The 21,218-nt window shown below is 40.2% G+C and overlaps 1 protein-coding gene across 2 annotated transcripts in view; it reads right to left on the bottom strand.

Annotated features, from left to right (window-relative positions):
- Positions 1 to 21,218, bottom strand: part of ryk (receptor like tyrosine kinase) — a 66,968-nt gene that overhangs the window by 44,460 nt on the left and 1,290 nt on the right. The window lies entirely within an intron of this gene.

The raw sequence follows: 21,218 nt of genomic DNA, 5'->3' as shown, positions 1-21,218 counted from the left end.
CTTGGCTGTAAGCTGTGCATGTAGCCACAGCTGCCATAGGGCTGGGCAAATCATCTAAATCGCAATCTCTACTTTGGTCAATCTCAATAATCATCAAGGGACTTAAAGCAGAACTAAGTAACTCGTGCCCCCATGAGCGCCACTGCAGGCGTTGTAGCATGTTACACATACATTTTCTTACTCATTAATTATCCGTGATAATAAATACTACGCCGACATAAAAGACAAAAGGGAGAGAGGGATACTGTACATCCAATTACACAGTAGAAATTAAAAAAACCATTTCACTCCAATTTGGCTGTAAATGCTCTTTAAGTGGTACTAGGTAGCTTTGCCCGTTAGCCTGCTAGCTTCTTTTTTTGTGATTCTATTAGTGTGTTTTCTGGCCAGAGACACCAGGGGGAGATGAAAGATCCCCAATCATCCCTTTAACACTTGTATTACCCCCAGAGGGACTACACAAATGATTTATTAAGATAAACAAGTTACTCAGTTCTTCTTTAAAGGGTTACAAAAAAACAAGCAAAAATGAAGCTTAAAAACTCTGAAGTTCAAACCCTTATACTGAGAAACATAATAACAATTAACTTTCCTTTAAAGATAGTAGAAATATTTCTCAGTTTTATCTTATCTGTAATCATTCCAAGTACCCCCTGTTAAGTACCCTGGTTGGGAAACAATGTTTTACAATATCGGCCAATATAATGCAGATAAAGGCAGATATCTCCGGAATTTCATCATTTAATCGTTTCAAGACAGTCTTTTCCACTTGCCCTTCCTTTACTGCCTCTCACTCATTCTCACGGTCGGCTCAATCATATACCCCATCACTTAACAGCCCAAAATCAAGCCCCTCTTAGCTGAAATACCCGGTGGCGTCTGCAGTGTCTGGCCAGTGGGGGATCGTGTTGCAGAGAGAGAGGGGCAGAGGAGAACAAAAGGTGGCAGTGGCCAGGTGGCATGACCCGGGACGGCGGGACAAAGCCGGCACTGTGCTCCGAGTGGTTACTCTGGCTCCCAACGGTTCAGTCCTGAGCGGGGCACAGATAAACACGGCCCCAGAGACACAGGGAGGAGCGTTTTAGGAGAGGTATAACACTCGGGCGGCAGGTAACTCCGGCAGTCTGAACAAGGGATGTCACAATGTGAAATTAGGGCTGAACAATATCACAGAATTATTGATACCGCCATATTAGATGATCCAATATTCATATTCCAAGTTAAAGAAATCATCCTCATACAGCAAAATATTTCTATGACAAAAAGGCATGGTAACTTAGAAATAGAGGTCGACCAATATGGGTTTTTCTCAGGCTGGATTTGGATTGGCTGATGCCACACATGTATTTTCAAAAATGTCTCTTCTATAATCCCATGTATGATGCTTCTAAACTGTAAAATGTGACAGTGTAGAACTATGACAGCAGGGGGAGCTTTATTTGAGACATAGTGCTGATTTATTCAGGACATTCAAGTTGGTTCTTCAGAGAAAGCTCATTTGAAAGACAAAAATCAGCAGATTCCAAAAACAAAAAACGGATGATTCAGAAATTCTAAGCAAAAGTCTGCAATATATAAAATGGGCGTAATGTTTCTCAGCTCATCTGACGCCTAGGAAGTCGTGGAGTTCTTTCCAATGAAAAAACAAAACAAAACGGGAAGTCTATCGGTCTTGTAGCAGGATGATATCGGTCAATAGCCAATATATAACATACCTCAACTTAAAAATACGCTAAACTTCAGTTAAGCTCCATTTTAGCCTGTTTTGGTCCTGATTCTATTATGTTATGTTATGTTATTATGTCATTCCCTCATTAAAAACATGCCTGAAGTGTTGCCTTGGCACATTCACATATTTTTGAGTAATCTGTAAAAACTCTGATGGCGGCCATTTTAGGGATAGGTTTGCCTGAGTCCTCCTAGGAACGCCCCCACCTCCTGGAGACGCCTCCGAGCTTTCGTCACCAGCCGAGTAACCAACCACTGCTCCTCAGCAGAACCCCCTCCCCACTGATGCCACAGACAGCATGTGGAGGGGGTGTGTCTGAAAGGATCAGAGGTTCTTAAAGAGACAGAGGCCTATTTCAAGACATTCACTACAGCCATTTAGAGAGAGCAATTTTATACAAGGCAGTTATTCTAATTTACTGCATTTACAGACCAACAGAAGGTTTCGTCATCATTGTAGTGTGCTATAGACTGATGCTGTGTGATTGAAAAAAAGCATAATAGTCCAAATCACAAAATATTAACTGAATATAAACAGACGAGAATGTGGAGGCAAAATCCTTGACTGCTTTATCCATTAGTTTTGGCTCATAACTGCTGCACGCGTCACTGTTGATTGAACTACAACATACCGGTGCGGCGAGTGACGTAACCCTGTCAATTCTCTGTGACGGTCATGATTGATTGGCGGATGAGGCCGAACCAGTCACTTGTTTACCATGCATGTCCAGACCCACCTCCTGTCACGCAGAAAAGAAGTGGGTGTGGTTTATCAGGCTAATTTAAAGAGGGGATATTATGCTACAACAAAAGATCCAGAAGTTTTACGTCCTGCTTTTTACACAATCTCCCTCTTATGTAGGACCTCAGGAGGAGCTTTCTGGGAACTGCCGCTGCGGTGCTAAGAACAGACACTGGTAAAGATCCAAAGAGTACTCAAAATTGTACAAGCGGCTTGAAACATTTTTTTTTTTTAAATATTCGACATTGTAAAAAGTTGATTTTGCAAAATACCCCCTTTAACGTGAAATATAGAATTTTGCATTTTTTGTCATACTTTACAACCCCACTCAAAACATTTCTACAAACTTGCCACAATGAAGGACATGCAACAAACAAAAAACAATTGCAACATTTAACACGTTTGTTACGGCGATAGTTGACCAGATCTTTGCTGCTCTTGGTTTGTATCAGACTTCATTCATTCATTTTGACTTCACAACGGAGCAAAGGCAAAGAGCTGGAAGGCAAATGAGTGAAGAGCGGATTTATGGTTTGGTAACCAACCACAGACCAGGATATACTCATTTAGTCAACTTTATATAATGACTTTAACAGATGTAAAGCAGCTTTGATAATGACAACCACACAATGAAGGTGCACTAAAGCAGTTACTGTGGCTCACTTTTCTTTAATGACGCTATAATGAAGGAAGAGGCGTCGTCTTGAGGTCAGTGGTGTGTAGTTATGGGTGTGGGGGGTAATTACAGTCCTACAGGTGTGTCCTAGGTGTGAACCAGTCTCCTTTAGTGCTGAATCAGGTGTAGACGGACAAATAACAGGGACGAAGACGGTGAGAGCGGGAAGTGACTGAGGTGTTGTTCTAGGAAACCAAGCTGCCACCATAAATTAGACAAATCAGACAAGATTCAATAAGACTGAACTCGATTAATCTCACAGTGGTGAAAATTACAAAACAACTTGTAATAAAGTGCATAAGATTTAGTACATGTGCAGATAAAACAACATAACTTCGGCGTCTTTAAATCTCTCCAAGTATTTGCAGCAAATGAACAAGTTGCACCACGTCACACCAGCACACGGAGCTTATCTGCAGGAAATAACTGAACATCCCACTGGAGTCCGAAACACTGGCAGGACTTTCGAGCACAGCTTTGCAGCCTGTGGGTCGGGGACAAAGCACAGTATGGAACAAACTGAGACGGATGTCGAGCATTCAATGCATGTTATATACGATGCTATATTATTGCGACATTTTATAAACCATTTCAACTAAGGCTGAACGATATGGACAAACTTTCATATCTCGATATTCATGCCAGATATCTCGATATTGATACGATATAACTATGGGTTGGGTGAAAACCACAAAAGAGTGCAGTTTTATTGATATGATTGATATTGCAATATTGATATCTTGAACGTTCATATCTCGATAGTGATACGATAACGATATATCTTTCAGCCCTAATTTCAACACAGTCTGTTCACTTCAATGTAATTTAAACACAAATAAAACCCCAAATGAGGAACAAAACTAGGCTTAAATGGAAGAAATTAGGACAATTCCCACTAAAACGGAACTAGGCTGATCAATTATAGAAAAATAAAATAAAATAAATCTTTATTTTATTCATTTATTTATTGATATGGTAAAAATATTATATGACGTCCTCACACAGCACTAATGTTTTAAATGTTTTTGAAGGAACGACAATAATCCAGCGGCATCAAGTGATGCGAGTTTGCATTGAGCATCGTTAGAGTGATTTGTTAGAGTGAAGAATAATCGACTCTTGTGCCAGAACCAGCGCCTGAGCAAAGGATATGAGAAGCTTCTAAACTTCTATTCTCCGTTCAGCAAAAGGTGAGCACGTAGTGGTGTTATTACAAGAGCCACTTATAAATATGGTTAAAATCTTTAGTGCGACAAATACAACAGTTCATCACACAATGGATTAGATGCGCTCCTACAAGGGACTTTGGATGGACTGGAGGGCATTCTTAATAATCGTTTTTTTCTCAGTTATGCAATTTTTGTAATCATTTAGTGCAATAATCAAAATTGTAATTGAATTTGGATTAATTGCACAGCCCTAAACCAAACTTTTGCGCATTTATAAGTTCTATGCATTTCTTTGTTTGGCTGGATTAGCAAAAATGTGTCAATCTCAGTCAGATGAAAGACTTTCACCCATTATTATTGTTATTGTTTTCAAGATATGGCATTTTTTGTCTCATGTCGATTTTGATTTACAATTCGATTTTATTCTTTCATAATAAAATAAACGCATGTGATTCATGAACTTAAGACATATCTTTTAAACAAACAAATGCTTTCTTCCGGTTTCATTCAACGCATACAAATCTTCCATTGTCTTGTCCAAACTCCTAAACTAGGTTCTGACGGTTATAAAGACCTATGATGATTATTAAGATTGACCAAAGTAAGATTGTGATTTTGATTCTCACATGTCTTACATTTATGAATCCTGGCTCTATAAGAGGTTGTCACACGAAAAAGGGAATGGACATGAACACAACCATTGTTGGAGCATCTGGAATCAACATTTCACACCGAATAGATTATGAATTGTTGATCTAATAATGTGTGTAAAATGTCTTCCAGTGTGTCACATGTCACAGCTTAGACTCATCCTGTTTCCTCGCACTCTGACTGAAAACAGGATCTGAGCAAAACCTGCGGTCACAGATTTAGAAATGTGGTGGTAAATTGCAGACACTTGATGAAATTGTAGTTGAAAACGTTAACTGCACTGAGAGTATTATTGAGAGCTCTGTGGATTACTTAGACAATGGCAAAGAATATTTTTATTTTGAAAATGTGAGCTGCACATCTCTACAAAAACTTAAGGCTGTTTCAAATCAATAAGAACAAAAACAAAATCTGTTTTCGAAGCCAAGTTTACAAAGCCACTCCATCATCACTGCTCACAACAATGTTCAAAGCAGCCAGAAGGAAACAAAGAAGAGAAAAAAATGAACTTTCTCCCATTTCTCCACCATTCCTTTAACAAATGCTGAATATTTTTCTACAGAACAAAGATACAGAGACATAGAGAGGAGCAAAGTCGTTCAACAGCCAATAAATATAAAAAAATGGACAATGCTCAATAATTGTCCATGAAAGTAAATACTACGCTGACAGGAAAGGCAAAGGGAGAGAGGGATATTGTACGTCCAATCACACAATGGAGACAATTTTCTTTTTCACTCAAACTTGGCTGTAAATACTGTATAAAGCCCACAGCTAGCTTAGCCCGTTAGCCTGTTAGTTTCTTCTTCATGATTTCATTAGTGTGTATTGGGGCCTCTGGGTCGGAGAAGGGAAAGCTGCAAGTGTGGTTTTCTGGCCAGAGACACCAGGGGGAGATGAAAGCCCCCCCCCCCCCCAATCATCCCATTAACACTTGTATTACCCCCAGAGGGACTAAGAAAAGGATTAATTAAGGCAACTTAGGACTGCTTAGTTTCTATGGCAATAAAAATATCATTTATGGCATTATTTTTGTGGCTCAGTATATCTGACTTCAAATTATGTGATCATGTATGCTAGTGACAGTTTTGGTGATTCAGTGAACACCGAACTGGCAAAGAAGATCCTGTGGCTTTTGTTCATAGCCAGTCACATTCTCAGCATTTTTTTTTTACAATCCTGTTTAGCCTGTTCTTAACAACCAAAGTCATAATAAGAACAAGGACACTTTACTTTTCGTGATCAGGAAGTTCAGGGCCTTTGAGTCTGACTGAAGCTAAAGTTTAAGTAAAATCCATGAGTATTTACTGGCGTGCAGACGGGTGTGGAGGAGGGGCGCTTCTGACCGTGACATCAAGCAAAGAAAAAAATCTGGTGGTGGATCTTTTTAAGTCACAATCTTCGCGGTTTTCTTTCATTCACATCAAAGGCAGCGCGCATCTGAAAACTCCTTTTATTCCCCGGAGCGGCCCGAGGGCATGCGCCGCGATAGGCTCTTCATTGATGGCTATTTACTTCTTGAAGAGGCGCCTGCTCGTGTTTACTCCTCAAATACGACTGAAAAAAACGCTTATCTGTTTGTAGCGGGCGATTTTATGGTCAGGAGACTAAGAGGTCATTTAAAAGTTGTCACACCTTTAGCTATATTTGGACAGGGACAGTTTTACGAGTGAGGAAAAGCAAATATTTCTGCCAGAGAGTATTTCCGAAAGTAGAAAGTGTAGAATGTGTAAAGGGGGCTGTTGTGTATCGCGTTACGAAGTTTACTGCACCAACTGTGTCTCAGCATGACATCACAGTCCAGGCATCTCGTCGCACCACAACACTGCACTGCACACAATGATGCTCGGGCTGCACATCACAATGAGGGCACAAGATGAGGGAAAAAAGGATATCGGATAACGGTCTTGAATCTTGTGATAAAGATGTTTAACTTTTAGCATGTTTCATCATCAAAATCAGTCAAAACAAGACTTAAAAAAACAACATGCGGACCAAAACAGGACTGAACTGTGACTAAAAGACTGAGCTTTTGCACGTTTTTAAATGACCATGTATTTGTGTGAAAGAAACAATGGAAATCTCAGTCAGATGGAAGCTCTTGAATATTTCATTTCATTTATTAATTTGTTTGAATGGGACAGTGCATATTAATGAACAGACAACTAGTGCTGTAAATATGCCGGATTTAGCTCAAGGCTAACTTCCATCCGCAGTCCCATGAGGTAACAAAACAAGACAAGAACATACAAAATATAAAACACATAAGCCAAAACACACAGCAGTACATTACCGACAAAACAGGCAAGGACAACGACTACACAATACATAAAGGCATCTCTTTCATACGCCACTCCCCTTTGGCTTCTTGAGTTGCGATACTTCGTCGCTTTTTTCAGGTTCTTTTTCATCTAATTTTTGTCTTTTTTGACTGATTTTTGTCACTTTTTTAATGTGTTTGTGTCATATTTTTGTTCATCTCCCCCTGGCATCTCTGGCCTGAAAACCACAATAGCAACTTCGCTGCCTCCGAGTCGAAGTCACCAATACACACTAATGGAATCACGAAGAAGAAGCTAACAGGCTAACGGGCAAAGCTAACTGTGGGCTAGCGCTACTTACACAGTGTTTACAGCCAAGTTTGAGTGAAAAAAATGATCTCCATTGTGTTACTGGATGTATAATATCCCTCCTTCCCATTGTCTTTTCTGTCAGTGTAGTATTAACTCTCACGAACAATTCATGAGTAAAAAACCGTAACATGCTACGACACCTGCAGTGGTGCTTATGGCCTCTAGAGGCATGAGTTACTTAGCACTGCTTTAAAATTTGTCCTAAGTATCGATACGTGATCAAGTATTGCATAGGGCTGTCACGATAATTACTATATAAAAAGTATTGTGATCTGATTCAATCCAACATTTAGACCCAGCCCTACTATCTACCATGTTCTACACAATCGTTTGGGGAAAGAGTCAACAGGTAAATGAATAAAATGTGGCTTAGAAAAAGATAGAGTTTAGATCTACACGGAACACAAATAACTAAATTCCTGGAAGCTGAAAACATCCCATTCACACAGAGGAGAGAAGGACAAACATTTCACAATCAGCAACCAGATCAACTGAGGCAACTGGTCACTCCAGACACTGACTTTTTGTTTTCTGACCTTCCATTAAAGCAAAACTGAACATTTCAGAGTGTCCTTTTTATTGTGGCAAGCCCAAGGCACACTGTGCAATATTCATGCCATCCAATCCGCATCTTGAAACGATCACGACAGATTTAGACTTTGACAGATTTGTGAACGATAGTCTTATCTTACAATTGAGAGAAATGGGTCTTGTATAGAAAATGTCTTACTTCTTTGGTAAATGGACTCAACTTATGTAGTGCTTTTACCCAGAGTGCCAAGAAACCACTCACCCATTCACTCTCTCATTCGCACACCAATGTACGCAGACACTGAAGGCAAGGTGGGTGAAGTGTCTGGCCCAAAAACACAACAACGATCGTGAGACGACCCGCTCTACCATCCACTCCACTGTCACCCAGTTCAGCTCATGAAAAATGCCTTATTTAAGTTCAGTGTGGTTAAAAACAGCTAATCTACCAATGTGGAATGTGAAATCCCACCTTCTCCTTATTGCAGTTTCAATATAGATTAAAACAACAAACTTTCCCCTGACTTTGAATATCATAAAGTAAGAGGAGACTGGAGAGATTATTGTTAAAAGGCTTTGTAAGACCCATGTTCCCTGCACCACATGAGAACCACTGTTGCTTTAAAAAAAAAAATCTCATAATCGTGTTTAATTTTGAAGTAGCTGCCGCTCTGGATCTCAGACAAAAGCTGTGAAAGTGGGGCTCCTCTTTTGCAGCTCGACTCCTCAGAGAAAACCGTGAGGGAAATGAATGCAGCTGTCAATCACTGCTCAAGTCCCGCACAAAGACCGGGCCCCCGCGCTTCAGATGAGAGAACTCAACTGGCTCGAGACAAAAGCTCTTTAGACATGCTTTTAAAAGTATTCAATGTCATGCTTGTTATCAACTAATACAACATAAAACTAGAGACATTACAATGGAATAGGATGGTCATTTTAAAAGGTTGCATTCGGTAACATAGTGTCCATCTTATATAAAGCCGACTAATCCTGTAGTCACACCTGTTTACCAGTTAAATATTAAAGGGGCTATATCATGCTATTTTAGCCATTCCAAAGTTAATTATAGGCATTTATATGATATATTGTACCTCTACCATTATGGAGCACTCATTTTTGTGATAAATATAAGTGTTTTCTGGAGGTATTTTTCAAACCCGGAAGACACAACGCTTCGATTCAGTTAACTCCGCCCACTCTCTCCGCACATACAACTTTACCGTAATATAAATAAACAGCAATAAGTGAAGTCACTTCACGATGCAGTTATAAGGAGTTGACATCTGCAACACAGCTTCATAAATGGCTAACACACATGCTAATATGCTAACACACAAGCTAATATGCTAACCCGCGTTTGGACTGACTCACCCTCTGCTCCATCGCTGTTTACATTATGGGACTCGCGTTGGTTATAAAAGTTAATCCACTTTGATTCTGGCGAAGGTTTACCAAACATCCATCAGAGACAGTCACAGAAAAACAATATTTTGGTGATAGTCGCTGAATCCCGGAGAAAAAAACAGCTGAGTGGCCTCTTCCTGAAAAGGGTTGAATATAAACTCCTCGTCCTCGTAGCCAAACGCGCTTCTTTTTCTCCGTGACATTATCGTTAGGTAAGAATAAATAACAGCTGTGTCCAGAGTAGGTAACGAGCTCCATCTTCACAGCTGCAGCGCAAACATGACTGATCTGTTCAGAAGCGATGTGTTTGTTTTGGCCACAGCTGACCTGGAAGCACCTCGGGCACATCCTTTTTTTTTTTTTTTTTTTTTTCATTTTTTACTCTTTGTTTCTCTCTTATGACAGAAATAATGAAAACGCTGTTTTACAAATTAAAATCAGGCCGTAAGCATAGAATTAAGACATTACATTACAGACGTCGAGCACTTCCGTTCCGTTGTTACGACACAACTGAACACTCAGTCGTTCACGAGGAGAGGGAGGAGCAGCTGCTCAGAGAGCAGGATTCAGGAGGATTACTGAGAGCTGCGTGAATGAAGCCACAAAACACTCTGGGGGTGTTTTCAATAAGGAAATAGCATAACAACATGGCTAAAAGCAACAAAAAGTCGATTTTGCATGATATAGGACCTTTAAATAAAACCTCATACTTCCCACCTTTATGAGTGCATTTTCTCCAGTGCAACTTGACTCAAATCTAAAAGCTTCTTGACTGGAGCTTACACCCCATAGGTCAGTGTAATGGCTCATTTGAAAGCAAAGACCTACAAAACTGATCTCAACAGATCTTTTTTCTTGCGTTGTTGCCGTGCTGTCATTGTCATTTTTTGCACCTTCTTTATTTCTTTTTTTTTGGCCAATTTTTTGTTGAGTTTCTCAGTTTTTTGATGCACTTTTATTGTGTTTTTTGTCACATTTTAGCCACATTTTTGTTGCTATTATTTTGCTCTTTTGTTACTGTTTTGTTGCTCTTTTTTGGCTTTATTTTGACACCTTTTTGTTGTATTTCATTCCTTGTTTCTTCTGCTTTTTGTAGCTATTTTTATGCTTTTAGATTTGGTAAAGCCACACTGGAGAAACTTTGCTCGTTCAGGTGGGGGTGAAGAGGTTAATAATAATGCACTTGTATTGTATTGTTTCTCAAAGCGCTACACCATAGTAGTAGTTATTCATTCACTCCATACTTAGTGGTAATATTGTAGCCCCTCCGACCACCACCACTCACTCACACTACATTCATCCTGGCCTATTGTACATGTTTTTAGTGGTAGGGGAAACCTGAGAACGTGGCGGAAACCTACACGGGGATAACACGCAAACTCCCCACAGAAAGGCACCGTCCAGGTGGGAATCGAACCCGGGACCTTCCAGGTGTGAAGCACGAGACCGAACCACTGTCCCACTCACTGCACGCATTTCAAATTGAATGTGAATTAAAGAGAAAGTCAAATTGCAATCACAAAATCCAAAGGTAAAGTTATGTTGATGCTCGTGTGGACACAGATTCTCGTTTTTCCATCACGGTTCGACTTCATGGAGGGAAAACGCAAACAGACAATACCAAGAAAACCCTTTAAACTTAATCTAGGGGCATCACTACTCATATTATTGTTGTATCAGATTCAGTTCTTTGACACAGCGAAATCTAAGCCGAGTTGCCAGAAAACTCCCCTTAAATGTCGACTTTAAGTTTCTAGCAATAGGAAAAAATCTTTGCGAGTAATTTAACCGCTGCTGATCCTGGTTTGGGAAACTAAAGGAACCTTGTTATTATAGGGAACAGCAAATAAGACTGGGATGCACAGAAACCGTCTCAATTCATGCCGACTATTCAGTATTTCAGAGGAAGAGATGCTGGGAAAATGCATGCGTGAGCTAAAGCAAAGTTAAACCCTCATCTCTCCATATAGATGCTTACTTTCTAAAGACAGCCGACGAAGAACCGCTAAACAATGCCAGGAACAAGTGCATTTTTCACATTTCTTACTATCTCAAGCACAGCATAACTTCTCCAAGATTGTCTCGGTAATCTAATTTGGACAGACGCGGACACAATTGAGCGGATATAGGAGTCTAAGCAGGAATGCGTGAGGGAGACGGCCCGGCATACATTAGTCATATGCAGAAACAATCAGCGCCACAGCCTGGGTTTCATCAAAGACCAGTGAACGCACACGTGAAAAGTCAAGTCGCAATTCAACCGAGACGCCGCTCTCGGGGAGAATCCTAAAAGATGAGTGTGTGTTTGAAGATCTCAGGACATGTGCTGCGAGTGGAAAGGCAAGCGAAGAAGGGAGTCTAATTACATAGAACAAGCAGGAACTGGAAAAATAAATAACATCTCAGCATCTAATCCAGTCTCCGAACTACCCAGACCATGTTAAGACGATTTCCAAAGCATTAGGGCTGTCACATCCGCCTTACAATGGAGCAAAATGACACAGGGACCAGATCAAACCAACTATTACACGGTTAATGTGTAACTGGAGGATGTGGAAAGTAGTGACTGGTGGCAACCTGGACGATGGAGCTTCTCGAGACAACATGGCGTCTTTATTTAGCGTTGTAGGCGCCACATCGGTGTGTCACTCGCCTGATTGGTTGTGTTCAAGCCTTTTCACCCGGCCCCGTCTTATTTATGGCCCCGTTCGTAGATGAAATGCGTTTAATCTAATGCAGATCCAGATTACTGCGACAGCGAAGTGCCGAAGCTGCAGCGGGACAGTAAACATAAAAGGAGCTGTTGTTTATTTGTGCCATTATTACTTCAAAACAATAGTAAAGAATTATTATGCATCAGTCAATTTTGTTTCGATGCTTTTATTCACTGCCTGACCCCCAAAAAAACAGAACTTGGAAATGTGTCTTTGGTATCACCTCTTAAAACATGAAACGCATCAACATCCAGCATCATAAAACACACGTGGCATTTCTTACATCACCCCTGCCAAAGTCATTTGTAACTTAAACTTGAAGTGCTCTTGATTAAAAAGGAAAAGCAATGCAGCCTAATGCCTAATCAGACCACAAGAAAGAACAGCTTCTCTTACAGATTTAAAGCGTTAGCAGCTTTCACTGCTCTGGGCACAAACGAGTTCTTAAAAGAGTTGCTCCTTTTGCTTTTGCTCTGCATCTCTGTCCTGACAGCAGTAGTTTGAACTCATTGTCGTCATCTCATTGTTATTCCATCAGTGGATTTCTTCTTCCCTGATGGCAAGATGACGATTAGAGACGCGCCGATCCAGCTTTTCTGTTATCGATACTGATACCGATACTGAGGGTTGAGTTTCTGCCGATATCCGATATTTCCGGATGCCAAGAGACTTTCTTTAAACTGGCTTTCTCTGAGTGAAAAATGTAACTGACTCCCTTTAGGCTTTAGGTTACATTAATATAAACAACTCACATGAAGTGACCTCATCATTACAGATGTGTGAGATCTGTTATTTTTTCAACTAAAATACAAACACTTGGCTTCAGCAGTGGTTATTTTATTGTATTAGGCTAATTTAAAGGTAGGAGGATTTTCCCGAATTTTAGGAAAGAACCGCCCTCTCCACTTTTAAAAAAAAAAGCGCATGCGCAACGCTCTACCTGCCTCCGAGGAGGAAGAATCTCCCAAAAACACTCTGGTCTTTTTTCTCTCTTCTGAAGCCTTTCTCTTCTTCTCATACACTTCGAAGACACTTTTTCTCTTGCGACCCTCTGCCATTTTCAAACGACTCGGTGCGTTCTGCGAGCAGCAATGAATGGCTAACAGCGTAACTCACATAGGCCTGAAAGTGCACATGCGCAGAAATTAACAAGGGCCGAGCGCACATGACGGCCTTACGTAGGCAGAATGATTGACAATTAGGACCAATCGTCTTGATGATCCACCCGGAAATAGAACATCCTCCGCTATACCTTTAAGTATTTCTATCATACTTTCTGTCCCAGCCTTGATTAGCTTTCGTTAGCATTAGCATGCACCCGGTAGCTTTAGCATGCTATTGCTAGCGAAGCAAAATATATTTGAATTCTCCTGGTTCTTAGCTTTAAAAATGATATACAGCTTGCCCATATACACTTAGATTTAGTTCAGTTTAAGGCGTTGAGTCAAAACTAGTTTCGGTTCAGTATCGGATAATTGTAGCCGACACCCGATATCGTATCTTTTCCAGTATCGGCTCCGATATCTAATACCAGTATTGGATCGGTGCATCCCTAATGACAATGCCAGGATTCCTCATGTTCACAAGAGTGGTTCAGGAGCATCATTTTCACACATGGATTGGTCACCACAGAGTCCAGATCTTAACCCCACTGAGAATCTTACATGTGCTTCATCACCATCACCATCACCATCATCATCAGTATCACTATCAATGCAAGATCTCAAAACAATGAAACAACGCCACAGAGAATGCATACTGTAATCAAAGCTCAATGCGGTCCACCCAAATATTAAAGCGTGCCGTGTGACCTCTTGTTGGCGCGGGTGATTGTCAATTTGCATCATCGATTAAAAAAGGCATGGAAAAATAATCTTTGCCAACTTTACACGCCCAGCAAGCGTGAGTGGAGTCTGAATAAGCTGGAGTAACTGTCAGGCTGTGGGTGGACACTATAACACTCACTGAGCCTCATCTGTCACATGATCACACTACCTGTCACACGATTAAACAGATGACGGCCCTTTCTGAGCGTTGACAGGTGAGTTTCTCCACTGTAACATGAATTGTACAGTGGACCCTCAGCTTTGATGACTGAGCCCGGCTTTTCCAGATGTTTAAAGTGTCTGTATGGTTTGTGGCTGCTGTTCTTTATGTCCACAGGAAATGACTGGCACATACAGCACAGTGAGCCTATAGCCTCTACACAGGGCGGGCACCGAACGGGCACATGTTTAAAAATAGGATTAGCAGCACATAGGCCCCAGTGCTAAGTGTGATTCTGCAGCACATGCCGCTTCTTCACCACATACTTTCAGCTTCTTCTCGTATAGAGATGTCCCTGTTCTGTGGGAGGAAATTTGGGGGCAAACAAAGCCACAAAGGAGGCGCAGTCCTTAGCATTTAGAGAGATGAAGCACAAAAGAAATCTAAACGGACAAAGTGGGAACATGGTTGCACGCTGTTATGATTACAGAGGAGAGAGTAAGACCGACGTACCGGTGCTCAAAACTACAGGTCGACCGATATATTTCGACCAAGCTTGCGCCGATATCTCCGAGACCGAAAGTGATAGAGACAGGCAGGGCGATATGACCTAAAATCACGATATAAAAAATAAATATCACGGTAACGATATATTTGACGATAACATCAAAATCCCAGCCTTACGCCTATTGGGAAGATTAATTCAGTGATATTTTATTCTTCTTTTTCGTGCCATACTAAATCCCTCCCAAATATGATCTACTCAAGCAATTTACATCCTTCATTTTCTTCATTTAACTTGTTAAGCACCTTTCCCCCGTGTTCTACAGTCAGTGTTTATGCTGCTCTGATGGAGATGAGCAAAACTATACGCTATAAATCAAATCGTGTCCATAACGACAATATTACATCGCAATAACGATATGCGATACGGCCCACCCCTAATAGAGACTTCCAGTTTCTTGCATTGGAAAGAGTCAGGGCTTTAAAGCGAGTCCTTCAACAATCAGGCCTCAGGGGAACAGAGCAACATCTCGATGAAAATTGTCTAGCTACAAGTTTGTTAAACACAAGTTTCACCAACTAAACCTCCGTGAATATTAAACCTCTGCATTGTGGTTTTCATCGATGCGAAAAATGCCATTGCTAGAAACAGCATGCTAATGCTAACGACAACTAATCAAAGCTGGGACAGAAACTATGATTGACCCACCTAAAGCAGGGGTCTCCAACCTTTTTTACCCGACAAGCTACTTTTACACAATATGAACATCGGAGAGCTACTTATGCTCAAAAACACCTGTGAAAAACGCAACATAGGTGGAGTTCACCCAGAAGAACTACTTGCCAAGATGGTATGAGTTGAGTTTTGGCCTTATACTTTACTATATTGAACCAACTATTCACAGATTGTGTTCAGCATGTTCAAAACAAACAGAAAATGCATCTAAAATTTTAGTTATCAAGCGTAGAGATGTAGAAAGTCTTTGGCGAGCTAGCTGGAGAAGCTTGGCGAGCTTCTCGTAGCTCCTGAGTTACTGGTTGGAGATCCCTGAGCTAAAGTAATTAAATAAAATCAGCCACTGCTAGACCGGCCAAGTATTTATGTTTTTACAGGATGATACACCAGACACTAGGAAGAATTAGCCGGACATATCAGCATCGACCTCCTCTTAAAGGGGCTAGATAAAGTTAGTCATTTTATACTCACTACTGCCACCTCAGGTCGTATGCGTAACTGCAGCTTCTATATTAAGCTCGTACATGACGGCACTTCGGACTCGAATTAACACCGTTTTGAGTGACAGTGCAGGAGTTTTAACATTTTTAAACTCCGTATAGTCCCTTTAAAACAGAAGATCCTATTGTTGTGGAACTGTGCAGCTGAACTCTATAACCAGTGTCACCACTTGAAGACATTAGGACTGTGCTCTTCGACGCTAGTTCTGTATTTACAGCACATCACCAATAACAGCATCTAGAAGCTACTTTTGGAAAACTTTTGATAATCCCTTTTGATGTGACACCAAGCTCTCACTGGATTTTAATTCCTTATCATGTCCATTGTGTTCTTATTTTCATCAAGTTTAACTGTAGAGAGAATACAAGTTTAATATGCTGCTGGTGAGTGCATCGGACATCTTAATTTTATGGTAAAAAAATGGAGAGTTTGCAAATTTCTGTCTTCCCTCAAAAGGCCAATGTTCCTGGACACGTTCAAAAAGGCATAGTAACTTTGTAATGTCTCATCGTTCATCCCAAAATCCTAATCTTCCTCCCTCTGTGTCAGCGCTTCATGTAAGTAACACTATTTTGTATTTCAGTCTAGTTCTGTCTAGCGTCTGGCAGAGCGCACAACAGCGCAGGTGGAGCCCCCCTTCCTAAGAGCGTCCCGTTCAGAGAGGGCTGTGCGGCGAATACTGATGCCTCCCGCAGACCTGCTCCCAAAATGCTGATCACAAGCTTTTTATTCTCTGCGCCTCATCAGTCAGTGGGAAAGTGCGGCTATCGCTTCCCCCCCCTGAGCACAAAGTCAGGACGCCCTACAGCACCTCCAGGCCGTTCATGAGTCTGCGGAGGGTCAGTCATTCACAGAAAGACTGGGTTAAAATATACTTTTAACCTACAAAACTGGGCGACAATAACTAATGGGGATCTGTATTAAAGAGGAAAGATATACATAGAGGAAAGCTGGTTCTCAGATCTAATAAAAGTCCTGCACCTTAACTTACTCCCTTTATTTCCTTTTCATCTTAAGGCAATAAAAGTGTATAGAGTCTGGAATTCATTTTATGTATTTGTTAGAAAATCTTGATTTTGGGGGGAAATATCTTGTATTTTGACCATAGTTTTAACCTCTTAACCCCCGCCTTAACCGAGCACATTTTCTCCAGGTCGACTTTACCCAGATCTAAAAGCTACTTAAAAAAAAGCGTCAAAGCAGCGACAAAAACGAGACTTAAATGAGGATGAAAATGATGCCAAAAAAGACACAAAAACAACAAAACAGGCGACAAAGAAGCACCAGAAATACAATAAAAAAGTGATAACGCAAGGAAAATTTGATCAGTTTTAAAGCAGAACTAAGTAACTCATGCCCCTAGAGGCCACAAGCTCCACTGCAGGTGTTGTAGCATGTCAGGGTTTTTTACTCATTAATTGTCCATGAGAGTAAATACTACGCTGATAGAAAAGACAAAGGGAGAGAGAGATATTGTACATCCAGTCACACAATGGAGATCATTTTTTTCACTTAAACTTGGCTGTAACTACTGTTTAAAGTGACGCTAGCCCACAGTTAGCTTTGTCCGTTAGCCTGCTAGCTGCTTCTTCGTGATTCCATTAGTGTGTATTACACCTCCGACCCGGTGAAGGAAAGCTGCAAGTGTGGTTTTCTGGCCAGAGACACCAGGGGGAGATGACAGACCCCCCAATCATCCCATTAACACTTGTATTACCCCCAGAGGGACTAACGGAAAGGATTTAATAAGGTAAACAAGTTACTTAGTATTGCTTTAAGGGCCTTACCTTTTAAATGAGGTGTTACATTCGCCTATAGGCTGTAAGATTTAGATTTGGGTAATGCTGGGGGGTTAAGAGGCTACGATTTTGTCACAACTTCTGCCAGAAAACTAAAAGGGGATTGTGACATTCTAGATCTTGGGAATGGCTGCTGGTTGAGTATATCACTGAATTTGACAGGGAGGCATCATCACATGTTGTCTGTAATGCATCTACTGATAAAGCATTTTTTAAGATTTCAAGAGTGTGTGTACTGTCAAATCAGTGGCTCTGCTTCGCCCGTCAATACAGGGCACGCCCCACAAACATACATAATTCATACAGGTGAACAAGTGGGAGGTGCATGAGGGTTTGCAAAAGCACAAAGCAGCTATAGTTGAAATAAGGGAGAGCACTTTTGGAAAGGAGGATAACGAGGGACCTCTGTAACGGTACAAATATCACAATCTTTCATTCATCAAGTTCATTTTGATCTCAAACTTTACCAACTTTTCTGAGATTGAACTTCCTCGTCTCTCCTACGTCATGACACGTCGGTCTGTGACGTGGTCCCAACTTTTCCGCAACAAACTGAAGTATATGCATCAGCCACTGCTCCGTTTAGACGACGGTGCCAAGGACGTTTCTAAAAACAGCCCGGTGCATTAACACTGGAGCTAATTTTAGAGCTACAGTGGACGTCCAGGTGTGCAGCTAATAAAAGAGGTCATTTGGACAAACTAAAAGAGAGAACTTCAGATTTTTTGTTTCCAGTAAAAATGTCTAAAATAAATGCATGGACACAAACACTTAAACAGAACCAGAGGAGATTTTAGACATGAAAAATGGAAAAATAAAAAGAAGAAAGAGTCTGAAAGTAGTGTTTTGCCTGCAGTATCTCCCTCTAAGGAAATTAGATTTTGAACACATCATGGACTTACTATTTGCTTTTCTGAAAGATGAAATGACTGTATTTAGGGATGCACCGAACTAGGGCTGAAAGATATATCGGTATCGTATCGATATATGAACATTCAAGATATCAATATCGCAAAAGAAAAATATATCGTTATTGTATTTATATAGAGATATGAACATTCAAGATGTTAAAATCGAAAAAGCAAGATATAAACGATATAGATTTTCATCACTAAAGCTGAACTCTCTTGTATTATGATTTTATTTTTCTGATAAATGCTGAGTGTTCACCTAACCCATTGTTGTATCGTATCGATAAAGATATCTGGCATGAATATCAAGATATGAAATTTTGTCCATATCGTTCAGCCCTACACCAAACCGATGCTGGTATCATACTGTATATCGGAGCCGATACAAAAAAAAATACGATATCGGGTATCGGTTACAAATATCTGATATGGCCTGATAACGCCTTAAAAACATAACTTTTACCACCTAAATCTAAGTAAATATGTACATACTGAAAAAAAAACTAAGAACCGGGAGAATCCAATCACTGAGTTAGTTTCAATCTCTGAAAAACACATTTTTGATTGCCGTGCAAAATGCTGCGGTTAGCATATGCTAATGCTAACGAAGACTAATGAAGGCTGGGACAGAAACTAACATAGAAATAGGCCACCTAAAGTAGCTGAAAAAATAAAATCAAACACTGCTGAAGCCAAGTGTTTGTATTTTAGTTTAAGAAATAACTGATCTCATGATCAGATCACGCGAGTTGTTTATATTAATGTATCCTAAAGCCTGTCAGGCTAATCAAGGATATTTAGTGTAGAAAAGTCCAGTGATCCCTGTTAAATGTTTATCCTAGAGTTTATCAAAAGATATAATTGATAACTGATCCGTAATATCATGAAATAAAACATGACTTTATTGATCTTAAAATGGAGAAAAGAGTCAATTCAATTTTTCACTCAGAAAAAGACACTTTTAAGAAAGTGGTATCGGCAAATATCGGATATCGGCAGATACTCAAACCCCTGTATCAGTATCGGTAGCAAAAATGCTGGATCGGTGCATCTCTAACTGTATTCATTGGTTTGAAAAGACGAAATAGGTGATACAATTTACTTTATGTAGTATATAAAAATGTCAATAGTGTAAATCTTTCTGAGCATTAAAACAGTGTTTATTGCGTAAACTTTAAGACGTCAGTTTATGATCTTATTTAGAACAATATTGTCATATTCTTGATGCTGGTTTTAGGTCAAAGCAGCTTCTCAAACTTACATTCTTCGAGGCATGAGATATTTGATACGCAGCATGTTGGAAAGCGAATTCATATTCTCTATTTAAGGCACTCACTCACACACTATGTTTCCTGGAGCATCACAAAACAGCTGTCGCACATAATGAGGACAGAGGCAAAACTACTTATGGTGATGTTAAAGTGACCTGATTATAATCATGTAGGTCGTGTTTATTCATGAACTGAGGTGAGCAGCACAACAGGTGAACTTTCAAACTCCATACTGAGGTCTTTCAGCAAGTTCAACCTCCTAACCCCCGCATTCACCAAGTGTGGTTTCTATAGTTCAGCTTTAGATACTGCCAGTCCAGTCCAGATCATCGGTGTGTGAATGTTTTAACTAATATTGTGTATGTTTTTAAATGTATGGAAACCAAGTGTTGCTGCCCATCTTGGCCAGGTCTCTCTTGTAAAAGAGATCTAAGATCTCAATGGAACTAACCTGGTTAAATAAAGGCTGAATTTTTTTTTTTTTTAAATTACCCAAATCTAAAAGTTACAGCCTCTAGGAAAGAGTAACGCCTAATTTGAAAGGTAAAACCTACAAGACTGATCTAAATGGAAATTTACTTCATGTTGTTTCATGCCATTGCTATTTTGTTGCTGTTTTGTGGCTTTTTTGTTGTATTTTATGTCACTTTTTTGTCTCAATTTTGCCACTTTTTTCCAGAAGCTTTTAGATTTGGGGAAAGCTAAACTGGAGAAAATGTACTTTTGTTACATACATTATGTCCTCAATATACCTCGATATCAGGTATTGTTCAAATACCTGGAACCATGAACAAAACTTTTTGTTATAGAGTTCAGGAAATTACACAGTTGCCATGGAGATCCGCCATTTTTTAGCATACATTTCCATTGACTAACATTAGCTAAAAACAGTATAAAAAGTGGAGAAAACAACTCTATCAGCTGATGAGTTACTGCTGGTAAATACATCTAACACACTGTGGTGTCCAAGTGTTTCAATGTGAACAAAAACTCCAGTATTTAAACTTTGAAAATCTCCTTTAGTTTACAATTGCTGCTAACCCCATAATGCTTAGCGATATGACATCACATTCCCGAACTCTATACCCGATAATGAGGGGACCATGAACTAAACTTTTTGTGGGGCGACAGTGGCACAGATGGTAGAGCGGGTCGTCTCATGATCAGAAGGTCAGGGGTTCGAATCCCACCTCCTGAAAGTGCACATTGTCGTTGTGTCCTTGGGCAAGACACTTCACCCACATTGCCCCCAGTGTCTGCGT

Source organism: Gobius niger, assembly GCF_951799975.1.
Source record: "Gobius niger genome assembly, chromosome: 17".
Lineage (NCBI taxonomy): Eukaryota > Metazoa > Chordata > Actinopteri > Gobiiformes > Gobiidae > Gobius > Gobius niger.
The sequence above is the reverse complement of the archived record's forward strand: the minus strand, read 5'-3'. Positions and strand labels throughout refer to the sequence as shown.